Raw genomic sequence first — 16,025 nt, forward strand, 5'->3', positions numbered from 1 at the left:
AATAAAAACTTCAAAAACAAAAAAATCCTTTCTAATTTAATGAAAAATTTATTATTTTTATTATTTTCTGTGTGTGAGTTATATGCAATTAAATTGTTAATATTAATTATAACAATAAAAATAACAACAATTAAGATTTTGACAAACTGCAGGGTTTTGCCCAGGGGCCACTCGTAGCATGGGTGCTACAGCATGGTGGGGTGAATTGCCTGTGCACCACACAGTTCCCAAGGTAAAGAGACTTGTGAGAGTTACATATACTTCATGAGGCACTGGGCTCAAAACTAGCATGATTTAAATACAACTCACACGACAGTTAATGTGTTAAACAGTGTCTAAGACCACAATTCTCTGGGTACATACCTTATATGATTGTTCCTGGCGGTTTCCCCAGGAGCATTGCAAATACTCTGCACGACCACAAGGGGGATGAGGTAGCGCTAGATTTTCAAAGCACAAGCCTGAGAATGGGGGGCTTTGTAGCATTTCCGGTGTGAAGGACAGGCTTCTGGACTGCTTTGCATATTAACATGTGTTAATACTACAGCCTGAAGGCTTGATTCTAAAAACACAAAAGCGTTCAAATGAACAAGAATGGACAGTTACATCCACAGCCAAGTGGTGTAATTCTTCACCATATAGCACAGTACCTTATTTCCTTTGTCTGTTGTCATCTTAGTGTCACACTGGGAAATGGACGAGCTGGTGCATAATTTGCATGTGGGTAAATGTTTACCAAACAGACCAGGTGGCTGTCCAATGCCTGTGCATTATATATATATATATATAATTATTTTTTAAGAGATAATAACCGCCTGTAATCCTAGCTCTCTGGGAGGCCGAGGCGGGCGGATTGCTCAAGGTCAGGAGTTCGAAACCAGCCTGAGCAAGAGCAAGACCCCGTCTCTACTATAAATAGAAAGAAACTAATTGGCCAACTAATATATATAGAAAAATATTAGCCGGGCATGGTGGCACATGCCTGTAGTCCCAGCTACTTGGGAGGCTGAGGCAGCAGGATTGCTTGAGCCCAGGAGTTTGAGGTTGCTGTGAGCTAGGCTGACGCCACGGCACTCACTCTAGCCTAGGCAACAAAGCGAGACTCTGTCTCAAAAAAAAAAAAAAAAAAGAGAGATAATAACATAGCAAGAGTCTTGCTATGTTACCTTGGCTGGTCTCAAACTCCTGGGCTCAAGCCATCCTCCGGCCTCAGCCTCCCTAGAAGCATGTACCACCATACTCAGCACCCTATATTTTTAATATTAATAATATTCCAACTGAAATGATTATTTTAGCATATTTGAAGACAGGTAACTAGTTTCAACTTTTAAGTATTTAACTCTCAGCCATTAATAGTTGTCTTTAGAATAGTAATCATTAATAGTTATGAGTGTTCACTTAAGTGCCATACACTGTCCTAAATTGCTTTATATACATTATTTGGCATGCTCACCATGATCTCATGTAAATATTAAATACTATTGGTATTCCCATTTTTCCCATTTTGCAAATGGGGAAACTGAAGCTTAGAGTGGTTAAGCGTGGGTCACATAGCAACAGAATGGCAAAGCTAGAGTTTGAAGCTAGATTGTCTGACTCCAGAACCTACATTGTTAACCATTAGGCTCTGCCACCACATAACCAAGCTGGGTCTTTCACCTCTGCTTTCACATATCCAGAAGATGTGTTTTGTAGTGCTGACCTAATCCATGATTAGTTATTTTAGGTAATTCAATTAAAAAGTTAGAAATACTTTAAAATTTTTTAGTTGTTTAGGTTCCAGGACAACTAGAAAGCTCAATCTGTAATATAACGCATAGGATCAGCTTTATATATTTAAAGTGAAGTCTCTTTAAATTGGTGACTCAGAGATGTTTTATTCACTCTTCCCAAAGATGGATAGCATGCTGTGACACCTTACATCTTCAGGAAATAAAAATGTGACACACTGCAGGGATTTGTCACTTTTGTTCTCCTTGGAATTTTTCATGTACCTGCAGCAGATTTCAGGAGACAGTTCCCACTGTTCTCTTTTGGCATTAGAGATACTATATTGGAGTACATGACACAGTGTCACTCCACTCCAGCCTGATTCAACAGAGCTTGCCTTAGTGAAGCATAGGAAGTATTATGTCAGGGGATGTCCCTGTCCCCAGGGATGGTAACAATTAGCAGGTTTCATTCTGTGCTGAATGTCTAGTACCCCACCAACCTGCCCTGCTCCTAATAGGAGAAAAGAGAAATAGAGGATGACCCTGAAAGAAAAGTAAGGCAGCAATAAATCAAAGTAAGATGTCACTTTGATTAGACAGAACATTTACATTCCAATGATAATGCAGTCTCATTGCACAAGGTAGAAAGCAATTAACCTCTTTCTGGATTTCCATTCAGCTTTGGAAAACAGTTGGCTATTAGATAGGTCTCCATGGCACCATGCAGGAAGCCCCTGTTTGGGGAAGAGATGTGGCTGACAAAACCAGATTTGTTCTTCATGAAGATCCAGTTAACTTTGTAGCCCAGGCTGCAGTGCAGTAGTGAGATCATAGCTCATTTACAGCCTTACACTCCTGGGCTCTAAGTGATGTTCCTGCCTCAGCTTCTCAAATAGCTAGGACTATAGATGTGCGACACCATGCCCAGCTAATCTTTTTTATTTATTGCAGAGATACGGATCTCTCTGCAATGTTGCCCTGGCTGGTCTCGAACTCCTGATCTCAAACTCCTGGTCTCAAGCAATCCTCCCACCTCAGACTCTCTAAGTGCTGGGATTACAGGTATGACTCACCATATCCAGCCCTAATATTTAATTCTTAAAGATGTAGGAGACTCTTCTGAATTTTTTTTAATTTAAAAGGCCAACATTTTAATTTATTCTTGACTAGCATGGTGTAGTAAAAGAAACTCTGAGATAGAATTGAATCCAAACTTAGGTTCTAGAAACACAGAAAGAACTTTAGAGATCATTTAAAGGACAGAGAGAATCAGTAATTGCCCAAGGTCACACAGACAATGTTAGCTTTTGCTCTCCAGCCTCCTTTTTCACTTGCTATACTTTTAATTCTTTTTTTTTTTTAATTTTAATTTTCTTTTTCTCCCTTCTGGACTGTCTCTACTTCAAGCTATGCTTTTTAGAAATCACCCATATGATTTCAGATTAAATAAACATTCAATCAGTATGGGACCTTTTTAAAATGGTTACAGACATGTCTGGCTCATATAACCTCTTCCTCCTATTTCATCCTCACTCGTTTAAGCACATGATTAGTGAAAGTACATTAGCTGTCTTTCAATTCACCTAGATTACATGCTCTCTCTGTGTGAGGGGCTGTTGGTTTCTGCTATAGACCGAATGTATATGTCCCCCATAATTCATATGTTGAAGCCTTAATCCCCAATGTGGTGGTATTTGGAGATGAGGCCCCTAGGAGGTAATTAGGTCATAGGATGGGCCCTCATAATGGAATTAGTGCCCCTGTAAGAAGAGACAATAGAGAGATGATCTCTCTCCTCCATGGAGAGAGCCCTCTCTAGAACCCAACCATGCTGGTACCCTGATCTCAGACTTTCAGCCTCCAGAAATGTAAGAAATAGATGTCTATATTTTAAGATATCCAGTCTACAATATTTTGTTGTAGCAGCCTGAGCTGACCAAGATATTTTCTTTTCTTTTTTCTTTGTTTTTTTTTTTAGACAGAGTTTCGCTTTGTTGCCCAGGCTAGAGTGAGTGCCGTGGCATCAGCCTAGCTCACAGCAACCTCAAACTCCTGGGCTCAAGCAATCCTACTGCCTCAGCCTCCTGAGTAGCTGGGACTACAGGCATGCGCCACCATGCCCAGCTAATTTTTTCTATATATATTAATTGGCCTGTTAATTTCTTTCTATTTTATAGTAGAGATGGGGTCTCACTCTTGCTCAGGCTGGTTTCGAACTCCTTACCTGGAGCGATCCACCCGCCTTGGCCTCCCAGCGTGCTAGGATTACAGGCATGAGCCACTGCGCCCAGCCGGACCAAGATATTTTCTAAAGTTCCCCACACCTGCTCCTTAACTGTCGGGAGAGAAAATGCCCAGATTTCCTTAAATGATGAGGGTTTAATGGAAAACTAATTGGGAAAGTTCAGGCATTTTCTCAATACCGATAAAGCTGGAGTTCTGGAAGAACAGGGAGGTGGCTCTTCCTCCTTAAGCAGGCTCCAGCAGGACTATATACATCCAGTTACCTGTGTTCCTCTCAGAAATGGGCTTCTGGTATTCCTGTCTGTACTGACTCTGCCCTTTTCATACCTCAGCTAGTTCGTGTCTGCTTCTTGAATTCTTTTACTGCAGTGGTTCCCAAATTCAGTAGCAGTCAGAATTACTGGGAGGTTCTTTAAGCATGCAGAGTCCTGGTACCCCACCCCTGGAGATTCAACCCATGGAATGTGCAGGTTTTGTAAGCTCCACAGGGGATTCTGATGGAGAGGTGAAAATTTAGGACCCACACCTTATTTAGAAACCCCCCAAGCACCATGGTGTCTTCTTGTGTCCAGACGTTTTTGTCACATATCCCTATTAGAAAAATATTTGAGCACATACTCCCATTATGTATGTATTCATGTATTTATAAACTATATGTATAATAGTAGCATATGTACATATGTACACATAGTGTTACTATTATAAATTCATAAAAATAGAAAATAAAAATGAAAAAGATAAAAATAAATATAAGTAGATATGAATATGAATATTTCTTTCCTATACCCCAATGTATCCTTGGGGCTGCTTGCTGTTACCTTTCTCTGTGGCTTGAATTACACCATCCATATGGAGTGCCTTTATTGGGCAGAGTAAAGGAAAGCCTAATAAAGTGCCAAGTTGTCTCAAGGGTCACCGGTCCAGCTCATAGGCCCAGCCTTTGGTGTAGGTGCCAATTGCTTGTTTTATTCAACTAGTGGTTGGGGAATGGGAGGTGGGGGCGGGGGGGGGGGCTCGTGTGTGTATGTGCCATGACTTGAAGCAAGCTGGTTTACCTGGGAAGATCTCTGTGACTACTTCTTTAGGAGAAAGGGGGATCTGTGATTTCAATAGCTGCCAAGGGTCTCATGAACACCTCTCCTTCATAGGAGAATGAACTGTTTCTAAGCCTGCCAAAGTGCAGAGGCAACTCCACAGAGGCTGTGGATGAGGAAATCCTGCCTGTGCTCTGAGGCTTTGTGTGGCTTCCCAGAAGGAATTCTGCTTTACCCCTAAGTTGTGTATGTGCATTGGTGTATATGTGTATTGTGCTGGCCCGCTACTCTCTCATTCCATTATGGCATGACTCCCTGGCCTGAGCTGGGGAAGACACTCTCAGAATTAAAGGCAGGCAACAGAACACCAGCTCCCAGAATCCTGAAGAACAGCAGCTGTGTTTCTGTGGTCAAGTGTTGACAGGCAGTTTAAGGAGGAGTGATAACTGAGTCCCTGAACCCAAATGCAATTCTTCCCTAGGGTCTGTCTGGGCATCTATCAGCTCTCAGATATATTCCCATTTGCCAAAGAGGGTTCACTTTTTTTGGTGTATAATTTGTGGTTTATTGATATTGCTGTCTTGTCCTAGGATACCATTTTATGAGTGGAGCATCATATCCATGAGTTAGAGCAACCACATTGGGACTAGAGCCCACAGTCAGAACTGGGATTAAACAGTATGGTGTATAGCAAAAAGAAAAATGAAATAAATTTAAAAAATTAAAGAAAAAATATGAAAAAGTAAAAAATTTAATTTTATAAAATAAAAGAACTGGGAGAATCTCAGACACATTTCAGAAATCAAGTAACTAAATAGCAAAGGAATAATCTTCCTAAAAGGTATATTTAGTTATTAAATTTGGACCTACCTTCCTTTTTTTCAATTAATTTTCTTATACCTACATGAAGACTTTTTACATTTTCGTCTTTCTTCTGTGCACTTAGGTATTTGAGTGCTGGTTTTCTATTCTGTCAAAGTCCAGAGAAGGTAGAATGCTCTTTAGAGAGCTCTGCGGAGGAGAGAGGGCCAGGGTGCTTCTTGGATTCAGGGAAGTCAGCAGCCATGTCTATGTGTCTATTTCCTGATTGGTAGGGAAAGTTGAAAATAAATTATTTAGATTTTTCTTATTTTTCATTTAGCTTTATGCTGTTGAAAATTTCTAAGCTTAAAACACCATTTTTTCTGCCTCTTTGTGTTTTGCTTTTTTTGCTTGCCATTATCTTGTCTAAAGATTTCTGCATGTCAACTTGGTCCCATATACTTGTCATTTTTGATGGCTATCTATATAATCTTATTCTTTCTTGAAATACATATGTTTATTCCTCTGAATCCTCTGGGCTTCTACTGTTTTTTGAAGGGTATGGGGAAAGATATATTGCGTTTCTAAAATATCTCTAAAAACAAGTTGCATTTCAGAACCTAAATTAGCATTTGATTTTCTTCACTTTCAAGGTATATGCAGGAAGCCATTGGACACAAAAAGATATTGAATTGCCTTTCCTAAAGTCCATGTCTGTGGGTATGGCTGGGCCACTTGATGAGAAATCTCAGCAAGAGCCTCAGACACCAAACTGGGGGAAAAATTAAACTGATAGGGTGCTTGATATTTCCAAGGAGTCACTTAGGTTCTGTGTATTACCACAGCATTCAAAAGGGAGACATAGTTCAGTGCTGTGATTAAAGTGACTTTTGTCATTAACCTTTTTGTTCGTGTAAGATATAATGGTAGGCTATAGCCATTTCATCATTTGGGGATGTAATGGTTAGCTAAAGCTATTTTTCTCCAAAGGGCCAGTTATTTCTTTAGTTTTTCTCCAAAACTTCAGCTTTAGCAGGTAGGAGCCATAAATTCTGTGACATAGCTGCCTTCTTATCTGTCTTGGGAGTTATAGATTACAGATATAGGACAATTCACATGTACCTCTGCATAATGAGGTGAGTTTTAAAAATCATAAATCTTCACTTAACATGCAGGTGGCGTTGGGTGCCAGGTTTAGAAAAACTGATGTAGTTGCCAAGTTCATGAATGTCATAAATCATTCATGCTAAGGTAGCCCGGAATCATGCTGTCCTCTGAGGCAGACCAATTTCAAGGTGGTTATTAAACACAAAAATGTGAGTCTCGATGATTGTTTTTCAAAATCAAATGCATTTTTATTTGAAAATTAAAACCAAATTACCTTTCTTTTTTTAGTTGAAATCAGTTTTCTAAGACCCTCCCTTCATCTTCATACTATCTATCAATAATAATATCTTTTCTTCCCTGATCCCTGAATTCTATCAGAAACACATCACGAAACACATAACCTGTACATTTGCAATCCAGATCTTTAATGTGCCGAAAATGAGATTCAGACATTGCAATAAATCTTGAGGCACATTATTAGGAAAAAATCCTACTGGAATTTTGGGGGTTATTTTTTCTTGTTCCATATTTTACATGAAGTTTCCATGAATTAAAGAGATAATGATCTTAGTAGGCAAGTATAACCCTCTTCCACACTGCCTGGCCCCTTGAGGCAAAGGCAGGGAAGGAGGAGGGCCTAAAGAAACACAATCCCTAGGACAGCATGCTCAAATATGTGCAGCATGTGCCCTTCTAAGTTCCCAGGCTTTAGCCAGACTCCTAGAACATGGATATTAAACTGAAGTTTTTTTTTTTTTTTTAAATAATCCAAGTTTTCATTCACAGCCACTGCTCTTCATGCTCCAGCATGTACACTGGATTACAATGACACCATTCTCTTTACACATAGGTTTGTAGCCATAAATTGATTGTTCAGCTAAAACTTTTCCCAAGGGACTTTTAGGCAGAACTTCCTTATGTTGCAACAAAACTCACAAATAACAAACATAGATAGTATAGGGGATCCTCAACACAAAAGTGCCAGGCCTATCAAACAAATGGGAATTCAAAGGGGAAAATGCCACCCAAATGGCATTTATCCAGTGCCTCAGATGCCCTTATGCAGGGCTGGAGGGTTCAGAACCCTCCCCAAATGGTGGCCTAGTCCTCTCATTCCCTGGGAACAACAAATGAGCTCAATCCAAACCAAGTTCCCTAGTTCTACTCAACCTCATGACTTCCACACCCCAAAGTTGCCTCCAAACCAACAGGAAGGTATGAAAACCTCCCAAGTGAGTGGAATTGGGGTCTTGGCATGCATGCCAGGAACTTACCAAATAATAGCCATGGTATCCGGACACTTCTCAAGTCCGTTTCCTTCCCCTCAACTGAGTTCAGATTGCAGGGAGTTGCCTCTACTCCAGGGGTGGGGATGAGAGAGAGGAGTAAGTATGCTCCGGCAGCTGCTGGGACCATCCTCTACTCTCTCACCTTGAAAAGAAGCTCCTACCAGAGAAAGCCCACAGCTTGTTCCGGGGCTGCTCCCTGCTTCCTCTAGTAGTTGCAGGGTGCCATTCACCTGGAGTGTCAATGGGCCTACCAAGGAATACCAAATCTGTCACTGAAGGCTTGCCACTTATCTTCGAGGCCACATCAGAAGAATGAGGACAAATGGTTTGAGGAGAAGGAAAGAGGAGTTTACTAATTTGCTGGCAAATGAGGAGAATGGAAACTCCTGTCTAAAAATGCCATCGTCCTCTAAACAGAAGTATTTTCTCTGAAAGTTGCTCACTTGGTAGATGAAGTATGCCATGAGGATGGCTAATGTTGAGGAAGAAAAATCTGGTCATGCTTTTGGTGAGAAGCTCTGAAAGAGAAAAACAAAGAGAAAAATGATTTTGCCTGAGGCTATTAGGTTTTCTAAGGGTATATAAGTATCTATACAGCATCTCTTTGTGTGGCATCCAGTTTAGGACCACACAGCAGATAACATGTGACTTCTCTTTGGTGAACCTCAGAAGTCCTTTTGTGGTGAACATGTGAATAGTTACCCCCCCACATTCATCATGTGGGTATCCTGTCCTTGGTTAAAGATTGTAAGGGCCAATTCCAGGCAGAACATCTTTTTCACTGAGTAGAATTGAGTTTTCATCTGTTGTGATAATCCCGCTTACTCTGTAAATCCCAACTCTGATGTGTGGAAATAACTCCTTACCTATTATACTTATGAATTTGCAGAATCACTTATATGATTTTTGTAATTTAATTCATCTTGTTAAAACACTGGGAGGCTCATTTCCTGACAACTTCTTTTTCACCCCTCCTCTCTCTGACTTTGCCACCAGCTCATGCCTCCATACTTTATGCATAGCATTCCCACTATCTGGAATGCTCTTCTCTTTCTTATCCAAATGTTGAGCTCCCAGCTCATCCACCAAAACCCACTTAAATCTTACCTTGTCTGTAAAGCCTCCTCTGCTTCCCAAGCTTGTCACTTGATCCTCTGTGCTTCTAGGGCATTTATCCACAGTTCTGTCATAACACATCACAGGGGATTTAATTATTTGTTGGCGTGTCCATCCCTCCCAGTAGGCAGTGAGAACCTCTCAAGGACAGAAACAGAGTGTTAGTAAGTTTGGTATTGCTAGTCCCTACCATATCTGACACAAAGTGGAAACTCAGTGACTAAATTTTTCCCTCTTTTTTTTTTTATTACCCTGTCCACCTGAGCAGTAACATACAGCCTTGGGAGAGAGAACAAAGCTTTTTTAAGTTGCATTTCATCATTACTTATGGATGCTAAGACTAACTCATAAAGCATTTACTTGAGCCCCTGCAGGGATGCCTACGGGCAGAGAACAACAGAGGCCAGGAGAAACGTCATGCATTCTCAATGCGTCCTGGGATTTTCTGTAGATTCCTATTCTTTATTCACTAGGACTTTTATGTCTTCGTCTTCTCATTACAATCATTCTAATCTAGTTCTCATTCTTTCACACTTGAACTGTAGTAATTATAGCAGGTATGACTTTCAGTTTATAAATTCATTTGTGTAGGAAGAATCACATTTATTTATATTCTTAAATAAAGGTAAATTCTAATTATGTGCTCTGATCCCATCTGACTGGTGGGAAATTTAACCCTACTTATTTCTCATCTTCAAGCTTGAATTGTGGTTCCAGGATATGTCTGCATGACATTGGAGGAGGCTTTGAGTTGTTCCATCATTTGCACCATCTCTTAGGGCCTGACTCTACTCTTAATCTTAGTCTCATCCTAATGCCTGGGGTCCTGTCTCCTAGATAGACCATGTGACCAGGCCTCTCCAGAGTCTTGCTCTCTCCTCAGGTGCTGCCAGAGAGCAAGGACTGGGTCTCCCTGTTCTAGGCCCTACAAACACATCCTCATTCCCAGCTCAGGGACATCTCTTTTCAGTCTGCATTGAGTGCCTTCCTGCATCACACTGCTCTGAGGCCAATTTGCTTAAGATCCAGCCTCATTCCTGTTCTTTTACAGCAATATTTGATGTTTTTTTAAAAATCCCATCTCTCTATCATTATAGCCATGTAGTGGTTATGGTTTACATTTTGGTGCATGTTTCTATCTTCCTCATCTAGATTGTGAGCTTCCCAAGGCAGAGACCTTTGCTTTCTTGTATCCTGAGCTGCCAAAGGGTTTTTCATAGTATGGGGCACTCACCAAATGCTGATTAATGGTGACATAGACATGTGACCTTTCCTGAGCAAACCCAGCCCTACCATACAGTAAGAATCTAGAAAATGAAGGGAGAAAGGTGCCAAATTTCATTGTTGCCAAATAATCATGTATGTTTCACTGATTTGTGTCACCAAGGAGTAGCCTCCTTATCCTACAGCCAGCACAAAGAAGCATTTGTCCTAATAACAAACAAATTCCATTTATCAGAGTAAATGGGCCAGTGCTCCTCTGGGTAGTGGTCACTCTGGCTTTGTTGTCCTTTGGCTTCTTCCCAGGCTGCCTTGCCCAGACCTCAGCAATAGGTTTCTCTCACAAATTCAAATTAGCCTGGCCCTCTGGAACACATCAACCTCCCTGACACCTGCTCAAAGTGATCATTCTTCCAATAAGCTATGGTTAATACACCCAAATGGTTGTTATCCACTTCTCCTAGGCAAAGCCTGTGAAAGTGTCTTCACACAAATAGGCATTCTGACCAGAAGGCCAGTTCCAACTCATACTTGGGTCAGAGAGAGGGAACCAAGAACTTTGGGACTTCATGGGTACTTCACTTACTCCCTTACATCAGCTTCCTGTGATCCCATGCCAACCCCTTTCTGTCCTCTAATTTTGTTGATCCAGTGGTAGAAAATGAGCAGAGAGGATTCCAGCATCATCTGGGTGGTTAGACTACATAACTTTTTTTTTTTTTTTTTTTTTTTTGAGACAGAGTCTCGCTTTGTTGCCCAGGCTAGAGTGAGTGCCGTGGCGTCAGCCTAGCTCACAGCAACCTCAAACTCCTGGGCTCGAGCGATCCTTCTGCCTCAGCCTCCCTGGTAGCTGGGACTACAGGCATGTGCCACCATGCCCGGCTAATTTTATATATATATCAGTTGGCCAATTGATTTCTTTCTATTTATAGTAGAGACGGGGTCTCGCTCTTGCTCAGGTTGGTTTTGAACTCCTGACCTTGAGCAATCCGCCCGCCTCGGCCTCCCAAGAGCTAGGATTACAGGCGTGAGCCACAGCGCCCGGCCTGACTACATAACTTTTGAAGTTCCTTCTAACCCTGTGACTCTTGATTCTATACTTTTCACTTGCTTTGTTTTTTTGTGGTTTTTTTTTTGAGACAGAGTCTTGCTTTGTTGCCCAGGCTAGAGTGAGTGCCGTGGAGTCAGCTTAGCTCATAGCAACCTCAAACTCCTGGGCTCAAGCGATCCTTCTGCCTCAGCCTCCCGGGTAGCTGAGACTATAGGCATGCGCCACCATGCCCGGCTAATTTTTTTCTCTATATATTAGTTGGCCAATTAATTTCTTTCTATTTATAATAGAGACTGGGTTTTGCTCTTGCTCAGGCTGGTTTCGAACTCCTGACCTTGAGCAATCCACCCTCCTCGGCCTCCCAGAGTGCTAGAATTACAGATGTGAGCCACCGTGCCGGCCCACGTGCTTTGTTCTTGTTTGTTTGTTTGTTTGAGACAAATCTAGTTTTGTTGCCCAGGCTAGAATGCAGTGGTGTCATCATACCTCACTGCAGCCTCGAACTCCTGGGCTCAAGTGATCCTCCTGCCTTAGCCTTCATGGTAGCTAGGCCTATAGGCATGTGCCACCATACCTGGCCAGTCAAATGACTGGCCTACCACCTCCCATCTCAATTGTGCATTTACCCTACTGTTCATTCATGTATTGGTTTAATGCCGCTTTTCTGCTGTTTATATGTTTATGCTTGTCCATTTAATGCTGGCTGTCTTAGGTTGTACATTCGTAGGTGGCAGAGAATCCATGTATGTAATTTTCTTTTCATAGTGCTTTTTATGGGAGTGTGTGTGTATGTATCTCATCCCGTGACTGTAGGGAAAGAATGAGGAGGTGAAATTGAGAAGATGGCAATGAGTGTTGCTGTGGAGGAGACTCTGAAACTCTGTCGAGATGACTTCTGAGCCCTTATGTTATCCCTGAAGACGGGCAGGGTGCAAGGGGCAGGGTGCAGGGCAGGACTGTGACAGCACAGAGAGTTTTGGGGCATCGTTAGAAGCAGCTGTGCTCAGAACTGTGGTACATACTCCAGACCAACAAAAGGAGAGAAGAGAGAAACTTTAGGAAACTAAGAAGAAAGAGGAGAAGTGGGCAAAGCTTGAAGCCTCATTTTCCACGAGGATATCAAAGCACTTAAGCCAAGAACTATTAGCTCTGACAACAGCCCCTATTCTTAAGACTCCTTTGGTATTTTGATTATTTTTTAAAGAAAGGTTTAGGAATAATTTTATAATTGTAAGTGGAACAATGACAAGCAGGACTCATGGGGTATAATCATAACAGAAACTTTGTTTTTCACTACCACTGTTTCTTTAAACCTGCTTAGTAGTGACTGTCCTAACTCTGTTCCTGGACAAAAATACTTTTCTGAATCCCTTGGGGGTGTTAGGAAGCCCTACAGTCACTTTATGTAGTAAAGCATGATTTCAATTAGGTACTTAAAATGTTCAGCTGGGTATTGTCAATGTTCCAACTCTTTTCAAGATTAAGTTATTTGTCCTCCCCATCTGGGGCCTGCTGCCTGTGAAAAGGGGAGGTGTGTTCTTACTTTCTCTCCTGAAATTTCTGACTCTTCTAAGATTAGAGTACAAGGAAGTAAGAGGAGGCAGGAAATATACTACTCTTATGTTGTCCAAATTGACTTTTCACTCTCCAGACATGGTCAGTGTTTAAACCTAGCTTTCTCCTGGGGTACTTTTGTGGGTTCTTCAGAGATTTGTGCTCCTCCCACCTATGTGAGCACATGCTCTCACGCGCGCGCACACACACACACATACACACACACACACACACACATACACACACACACTGCTGTGGTAACTGTGGCCTGGGCAAGTACATTCTCCTCTGTCAGTGGTTTTCTCCCTCTAGGCCCCTAATAACTGAACAGTCCATTTCCAATTTCTTTTCTGCTCAGGCCTGTTTGTCCTCTGACATTCCTATTGACAGGATCTAAGAGGCTCTCCAAGCCATGTCCCCATGCATGTGGCCCACCTCCGGTCTGTGAGAAACAGGTTCTTTGCCCACACAAGCTCTGAACAAATCCCAGTATCACAAAGCAGCTGCTAGCACATATGGTGGCCCCTACGTTTCTTGGGCTGGAGTCAGAAATTAGTCTACTCTGCTCCACTGACTGCAGGAGACATGTACCAAGCTTAAGGGATCCCCTGCAAGCCCTTCTCATTAGGCTTGTAGTGAAACACAGGAACCCCTCTTTCTGTGGAGGGGGGACCCATCACACAGCAATACTGCTTACCAAATAAATCCTTTTCTGAAACACTCTCTTAGAATCCAAGAGCTCCTCTCTATCCTTGATACAGGTGAAAGTTTAAGAGTTTCATAACTGATTCTTCAACTGTTTTCTAAGAAAATTTGCATCTTTGCTGGCACTTCATGTTGGTGTCACATGGATACTGCATGTTGGAGCCTCTATCAATCAAAACTCCCAAATGACGCAGTGTAGTTACTATTGTCAAATGAAATTTCATTAGGATACACAGAAGTTGGAAAAAAAATAAAAGAAGAAAAAAGATTAAATAAAAAAAAATAGGCAACAATGGCTGGCTAAAAAAAAAGAAAAAAGAAAATTAACAAGAAAAACTAAATTAAAAAATTAAATATATAAAAGAAAAGAAAAGAAAAAAAAAGAAATTTCAGGAACCAGGGAATTAATTTCTATGTAAGAGAAGGTAATATTGTTCTCTCTTCTGTCAAGGAAGCTTAATTGTCCTTATCTATAAAATGGATCCCCATCCTTTCCTTACCTCAGTAAGAATAGAAAAGAAATTGTGAGCATAGGCTGGGTGAGGTGGCTCACACCTGTAATCCTCACACTTTGGGAGGGAGAGGTGGGAGGATTACTTGAGTTCTGGAGTTTGAGACCAGCCTGAGCAAGAGCGAGATGCCGTCTCTACTAAAAATAGAAAAAATTAACCGAATGTCGTGGCACTCACTTGTAGTCCTAGCTACTTGAGAGGCTGAGGCAGGAGGATCCCTTGAGCCCAGAAGTTTGAGGTTGCAGTGAGCTGTGATGATATCACTGTACTCTACTCGGGTGACAGAATGAGACTCTGTCTCAAAAAAAAAAAGAAAAGAAATTATGCACATAAAGATGACTCTATACCCATGTCAAATTCTGACTAAAAAAAAAAAAAAGAAAATAAAAATAAAAAAAAATAAAGATGACTCTAGGCCGGGCGCGGTGGCTCACGCCTGTAATCCTAGCTCTCTGGGAGGCCAAGACGGGCAGATTGCTCAAGGTCAGGAGTTCGAAACCAGCCTGAGCAAGAGCGAGACCTCGTCTCTACTATAAATAGAAAGAAATTAATTGGCCAACTAATATATATAGAAAAAATTAGCCGGGCATGGTGGCGCATGCCTGTAGTCCCAGCTACTTGGGAGGCTGAGGCAGGAGGATCGCTTGAGCCCAGGAGTTTGAGGTTGCTGTGAGCTAGGTTGACGCCATGGCACTCACCCTAGCCTGGGCAACAAGTGAGACTCTGTCTCAAAAAAAAAAAAAAGATGACTCTGAGTGGATCACAGGCTCTGGGGAATGGTTAAATAATCTCCAGAGAAAGTCTCTTTCACAAAGAAGACAAGTAGAGATGAAGGGCTTGATGGAAAGAAGAATATGCCAATTTCATCTTATGTTTTTCTAAGTCCTTCCCTAACCCCTCCCACACCCACCTTGGTTTGGAGCTGTCCTCTTTTTGGTGTACACAGGTCTCTATCATGGCCCCAAAGCAATGCTTGCCCAGAGCAGAGCCAGCAGCTGCTGGGCTGCTTTCCCCAGCTCCTGTTACAGAGATCAATAATCCTTGGCTCCGTGTTTACCAGCTGTACTTGTCTGTGTCTATGTTAAGGTGGGAGGGGTAGATGTCATCACCTTTGACAAAATGCCCGAATATCTTTATCTTGATAAAATGACATCCCGATCTTCCAGTTCAGAGCCAGAGCCTGCCCTGCAAGGAATTCAAAGGCTCTTGCTTGGAGCTGCTGTCAAGCCAGCAGATGGAGTAGCAGTCCTTTTCTGTGTGCTTCTGGGCCCACCTGTGCTGCTGTGCATGGTGATGCTGGGCCCAGCTCTGGGGCCAGAGGGGACAGGGAAATGAATAAAAAATGATTGCACCCTGCTGCCATAACTGTTGTCCTGTCTGCACAGGAGTTAGGTAAAATATGATCCTGGGGAGGTTGTTTTCATGTGTCCCTCTGGAATTGCCGCAGAAGCAATTGTGAGGAGTGAGCGCTGTATGCCTAAGGCAACTGTAGGGCATAGGAGAAGGGAAGATGTAGGGATAACAGAACCAAGGCCTGGGCAGTGGAGGACTACGGCATGAATCCCTCGCCCTGGAGAGCCTTGGGGAGGACACAGGGACAAAGAAGCACTGAGATACAGTGGCTCTTATTGAGAAAGGTCAGCCTTAACAGGAAAGTTTGGACAGTGAGCTGAATTACC

At 42.1% G+C, this 16,025-nt stretch overlaps 1 long non-coding RNA gene across 1 annotated transcript in view; it reads left to right on the top strand.

The window, feature by feature from the left end:
• Window positions 1–2,651: 2,651 nt before the first annotated feature.
• Window positions 2,652–16,025, top strand: part of LOC105862645 (uncharacterized) — a 51,224-nt gene continuing 37,850 nt past the window's right edge. Inside the window, exon 1 of the long non-coding RNA XR_012913923.1 lies at window positions 2,652–2,774. This is a non-coding gene — a long non-coding RNA (uncharacterized LOC105862645). The remainder of the gene's footprint in view (window positions 2,775–16,025) is intronic.

The sequence above is a fragment of the Microcebus murinus genome, chromosome 21 (genome assembly GCF_040939455.1).
Source record: "Microcebus murinus isolate Inina chromosome 21, M.murinus_Inina_mat1.0, whole genome shotgun sequence".
In the NCBI taxonomy this organism is placed as follows: Eukaryota; Metazoa; Chordata; class Mammalia; order Primates; family Cheirogaleidae; genus Microcebus; species Microcebus murinus.